Raw genomic sequence first — 6,000 nt, 5'->3', positions numbered from 1 at the left:
CCATCTTTTGTAAGGGGGTGTTTTTCTCCGTACAGAGGATATTTCAGCGAAAGTCCACAAAAATATATTTTCAGTAACTTACTTGAGTTCCCCCTATAGGGAGTAATATAAAAGGAAAGGAAAGGCAGTCATATAAAGCAGAACAGCAACAGATATTTTGTCAGATGACACTTAAGAATTATTGTGGACCGTCTGATATTGAAGTTTTGGGATATCAAAGCTGATTGAGTACACTACAAAAACCTTAAATAAATCAATTTGCAGATAAATAGATAAAGCAAAAATATATCTACCAGTTTTAGATGCAAAAGGCTTCATTTTAACTCTGAGGGTTTTTCTGGTCGTCTAAACCCGAAGTGGATGATAAATAAAAATCATCCATCGTACCGAAAAGTGGAAAGTCGTTTGGCAAGTGGGATCACATACCAGCCCAAAAGTGGACCTTCGAAGCTTTGTTGCAGAGGATTTCTTGTGAGAAAGGTAAACACCAAAGGAGGAACTAAGCGTGTTAGTTTTCCAAACACAAAACGTCCTCAGCTGCTGTTACTCCAAACTATCCCTAGGGGTACGAGATCGGACGCGACAAAAGGAGTTGTAGAGAATGGAATCAAAACGGGAACCGTCACAGACGTCGATAAAGATTCCACAAAACGTTTTTCACCGTGGTACAAACCTAAGGAGAGAAACGATCATAAGGCTGAAGAATCAAACAATTGTTACAACTTCGCCAATGACAAGAAAACGAACACTTTTGCACAACCAGGATGAGCAGGAGGTGAACCCCTTGATGACACATTAAATGATGAAGATCTTATACGTTCTGATGGTTTGAACGTTACGCCAAGTCCAAAACACGTGTGTGCACCTGCTGGAAAGAGACATCTGGTGGCTGTATTTATTTACTGGGGTTAATATTACCTTGCTTGGGAAATGCTACGCTAGGGTAAGTGGGCATGTAATGATTCCCCTTTGCTAGAATTAAAGCATTTTAATCGAATATGTTTGAGAGAAACGGCCAAAAATAGAAGAATAATTAGAGGCGTTCTAACATCTTACAGGAAGAGAGGATAAGGCGCCACTGTATCCTCTCTTGCTTACAGATATTAGGTATAAGAGTAAACAAAAAAACACATCCTCGATCTAAAGACAGAACACAAAGAAAATTAAGCTTTAAAAGAATTTATAATACCAGAGGGAAAACGATTCCAATATTAATGCTCATTAGGTTTTTTTCTAATTAATAGAGAAACGGAACTATTCCAAAATGACGTCCGATAATAGTTGGGAGAACTGATTGCCGAAAGTTTGTTCTTAAAGGGGCTGGATATAAGTGCTGTAGCTCAACAATTCTAGCATTTCAATATATTTCCCAGATACCTAACATAAGTCAAAGTTGGAAGATGTCCATAGATAAATTAAAGGGAAAGAGTCAAGCAATACGGGAAATTTCAAGATATCAAGTTAACTATAATAAAGAGTAGTAACGAAGTGGAACGTCTTTAATAATTATAATTGCCTTATTCTACAGACTGATACTGTTGGACAGTGCTGATCATAGATATTATCCCACAGTGCACGTTCATGACAAAGAAGAGAACAAGCAAGCAAACTGTAGTTACCAAACAGAGACAAGCTTCGTCGATCTGATTACAAAAAGAAAAAAAGGAATTAATAGTAATAAGGGTAATATAATCTATAACCAATGAGAGAGTGAGATTTCGCAGTTAACTATAAGGGTATTACCAAATATTGTCAACAAGATAATGATTTGATTTACACCACAATTTTCAGGTTTTCACGCTGTTACGAAAGGTTGTTACAGGAAGTCGTCATGAAGAGAGCCATAAATGAGTTGAGCAGGAAGGCAATTTGTACAGTTATCTTTCCTATGTTCGAATACGTGCACGTGAAAGAACTTGTTGCAGTGAAGAAAATTATTGCAAAGTGGTCTCGTAATAGAAATTAGAAATTTTAATTTTTGGTGCCACAAAAAACTAATTATATTTCCTTGCTTGCTCTCAGAATGGCTCAAGTCACCCTGTTTGCGGGGAAAATTGGGGCGAAAATTGTCTCATTTGTCTAAAAGGGAGAGCTTGAAGTCCTCATGTGTGGTGATCAAGCAGTCCACCCACTCAGCTTGCTTGATAGGTGAAGGGGAAACAACGAATCTTCCACTTCAGATGCACTCAATGCAGGTCAGTCCCTCTGAAAAATTGAAAGGTGTTACGAGTAACTTTAGGGGGATTCGCTCCAAAGTACTCGTTCGTGTTAGGGCACCAAGACTCCTCATCTGGTTTTCTTCTTTACTCTGCTATTTCTTCTGGTTGTACTACGGCAACTAGACAATCTATCAGCTAACTGATCAGGTCCAATACGCGTTCTTAAGTGATTTATTGGTGAATATGTTTAGGTTAGAAGACTGTCGATTTTGAAGAATTAAACCTCTCTGTAAAATTACTTCCCCAAACATTTGCATAAGGTTTCTAGAAGTGAATAACAAAGCACTTGATGTTCCACACGATTAAATGTCGATAGTTGAAAGCAAAAACAACAAACAGGAACTATGTTATTGATCCAAGCCAAGGCGATCAGACAAAACCAAACAGGAACTACGTTGATACTGTTGTTCCTTTGTTGTTCAACGCAAATATACTAAATGTTTATGATCAAAAGAAGATATCCAAGTTCAAAGCTAAACAGCTCGGCGTAACACACTTATCAGTAAAGCAAACTCTGGCGAACTGCCTGAAAAACAAAAATTTGTTTATCAGGAAACGTAAAATGAGGGCAAAATCTACCTCCTGGACAACTAAACTCTAAACATAAGTAAGTACTTTATCTAAAGATTGTTTTCATAAGGCGCCCATTTTTCGAATGTCATTTCTCTTTTTGATTTTTCTTATAATCCAAAGAAGGACTTTCATCTAATTTCTCCTTACAATATCACCCCTGCATCACGCAGTAGGGTCACGAGATATAAGAACATGATCACGAACTGAAGAGATCAAAGAAACTTTTCATTGTTACACAAGCTCTCCTTGTCAGTGCCTTCGGGACTAAATGAAGATTGGTATGGAGAATATGCATACTGATGTTCGTGTATGCACATGCATGCACATGCATAATGTCGTGTATCATGAAGTGGTATAACTCAATTGCTCATAGACTGTCTATTGTTTTTTGTTGCCTAGTGGCCGTTTCACGTTAATCCCTTGCAGTTCCCTGGTCACTAAGACAAACTCTAAAATTGCTCGGTTACCGTTAAGATGCGCGCAACCGAATTCGCAAGTTGCGTGAGGATTTAGATATGAGTGACCGTTGCGTGGCCACTGCTTGAGCCTGAAGATAGGGTTACGAATCAAAACGCCATGTTTTTTACCATATTTGGTGATACTCCTTTGTTCTCGCCCTTCAAGTGGTACGAAAACTGCTCTCGCTCATTGGTTACTGGACATAGTGCCGCTCTATACTACTCGCACTATTTCAAGTGAACAATTCGCACAGTTTAACTATATCAACCAAATTTTGTTATCGGTTCTGGCTACTTAGAGGAGTTCTTTGTTTTACTATTTTTTTTCCCTTTCGTTCAGCTTTCTGGAATTGAGTTGATATTAAACACATAGATTGTTCATTTTGATAAGAATGTTAAGATTCTAATTTCTTAGTCAGTCGTTAATGCTATGTTTTCAGTGTAGGGTATACGTTTTTTGTGCTTGTCGTATATAATACACAATAAAAGCTGCGGTGAAAAAAATTGGGTAAAAACTAGGAAATACTAAGAAAGCTGTTACGTCTCAGTTCCTTCAGCAAAACGTAAGGCATGTTACGTTATTTTTAAAAGTGTCAGCGAACGATTGGTACTAAGTAGCTCTTAGATTTACAACTTAGTAGAAGAACTGAATTACAACCATTGCTGGTGGACTTGTAAATACCTGTAAATGCTGTAAAACTTATAAGTAAAAGAAGGTTCAATATTGAATTTAGCTGTAAGATCTGCGATGTCCCTTTTCTTAAAGATTCTCGGAAACAAAAGGGGTTCTGTATCGAGTCCTCAAGAGTTGCTGTGTCCCTTCAAGGAAATAGTTGCTACATAGCGAATGAAAAGTCAAAGTGACGGGGAAAAAGTCTATCCATAGGTGTTTGTCCATTTACCTTACACATGCTATTGGATTGTTTCCTTCACAGGAGGCGATCTGCTTTTACCAGTGGATAATGATTTCCGTTCTTTCCGCCTGGATAACAATGGCTTCTGGTATTACAAACCCGGACAATCTCCAGCCACTGCCACTGATGGCAGAGGCAACAAAATCTGTGACCCAAGGAAAACCGTGTATGAGCCGCACGAGTTTTTCCGTTTTATGTATGCTGAGAGGTGGAGCACACCATCTGGCAAATTTTTTGTAAGTTTTGCCAGCTGTTGAGACGTTTCGATAGAGAGTTATCGGGCGCTATTATCACAGACCTCAAAATTTAACAAAAAGGTATTTGTGATTTCATCTCACTCCTTCCATTTTGCACAATGACCATTTTACATCTTTGAGGATGTTAAATGAAATTTTTGACAAGATCCTTTTATCATTTGCTCCTTTTCCAAGGTTTTCTAAGTCATGAAAACATAGCTGACCCTGAGATCCAGAAAGTCTTTTTGCAGCATCCAGCATTTTTCTAGATTTTAATAATCTGAACAGAGCTAACACAAATCAAATTTTTTACTTAAAAGGATGACAAAAACCCCAAATTGTTAAAAACGATTGAGGCATTGAAAGTGAAACGTGATATACTTCTGATCTTTGTTACTTGCACTTCTCAATATAGAGATCTTTATGAGCATTTTAATCTAGCAGTTTTTCCCAAGTTTCCTAATCGTTAACCTCTAAAAGCTCTAAGTGTAAAAATACCAGGTATGCACATTAACACAAACTTCAAACTTTATCGCTTTTGTCCCCCCCCCCCCCCCCCCACACAACCTTTCTTATCCTGTGCATACCATCTCTGCAACTCCTAGTTGCGGGAAACAGATACCGGACTTGAAGTGCCGGGAAAAACCAGCTCTGGTGAGGTGTGATCGGCTCCTTATAGAGTATAAAAATGTTTTACGTTTAAACACATAGCCATAGGAGGTGGAAACACAGTCTCCTTTACGGTGAACGTCATCAGCTTTTTACCCGCATATCTTTCGCGTGTACAGCACCAGTACGACACAAGTGTTAGGGAACTACACCTTATTTGTCCTGATCTGTGAATAAGATTCATTGTCTTAAGCTTCCCACTCTTTGTCTCGTTGAAGGAGCCGTAACTGCCACTTTTGGCTTCAAAGCACACAGGTGCGTGGTAAACTTTTTGCCAGTTCCCTTGTATGAAATTTCGTAATAAGAAGTTCTTTAGTGTAAGGTTAGAAAAAGACCTGATAAAAATAAAATATCTATGCTTGGTTGGGATTACGAAGCAGCTGTTTTATTGTTATTTACTAAATTAGAATTTGTTATCAAAATGTTCTGCTTTACAAAACAAAGAGGCAATTTTAAAATAAGTGCTGAAAACAGCTTAAAGAAATGTATTCAATCGTCAAATTTCCACGCACATTTGGACTGTTCATCCTCCAGTTTTTCTAGCTATGATTCATTCAATGAAGTGATCCTGCCAAAATCTCCATTTTACCCCGCAAAATGTGGCACAAACCTGAATATTTATAGTCAGTCGTGCGTGTAGGTTGATGCTATCTCGGTTTCGTAAAAGTATTTCGTTTTAAGTGAGCGAGAGGTTTTATAGGTCTGATGTTCTCAGTTATAAAAATATTTTGACTACTTTTGGTATTCTTGCCTGGTGTCCTGCATTTCTTCAACCTGCCGAATGCGATCCTTGTTTTTCAATATCGCCCCCGCTGAAATGGCTAATTCTTTGCAACTTTTTTGTTACTACAGGGGAACATTACGTGTTTTCTTTCTAGGAATGCAAGACATGCAAGAAAGATCAACTCAGTTTTAATTATCTTCGTAGAAG

This window comes from Pocillopora damicornis, chromosome 14 (genome assembly GCF_964200805.1).
Source record: "Pocillopora damicornis chromosome 14, jaPocDami1.2, whole genome shotgun sequence".
In the NCBI taxonomy this organism is placed as follows: Eukaryota; Metazoa; Cnidaria; class Anthozoa; order Scleractinia; family Pocilloporidae; genus Pocillopora; species Pocillopora damicornis.
This window is presented reverse-complemented; position numbering follows the sequence as displayed.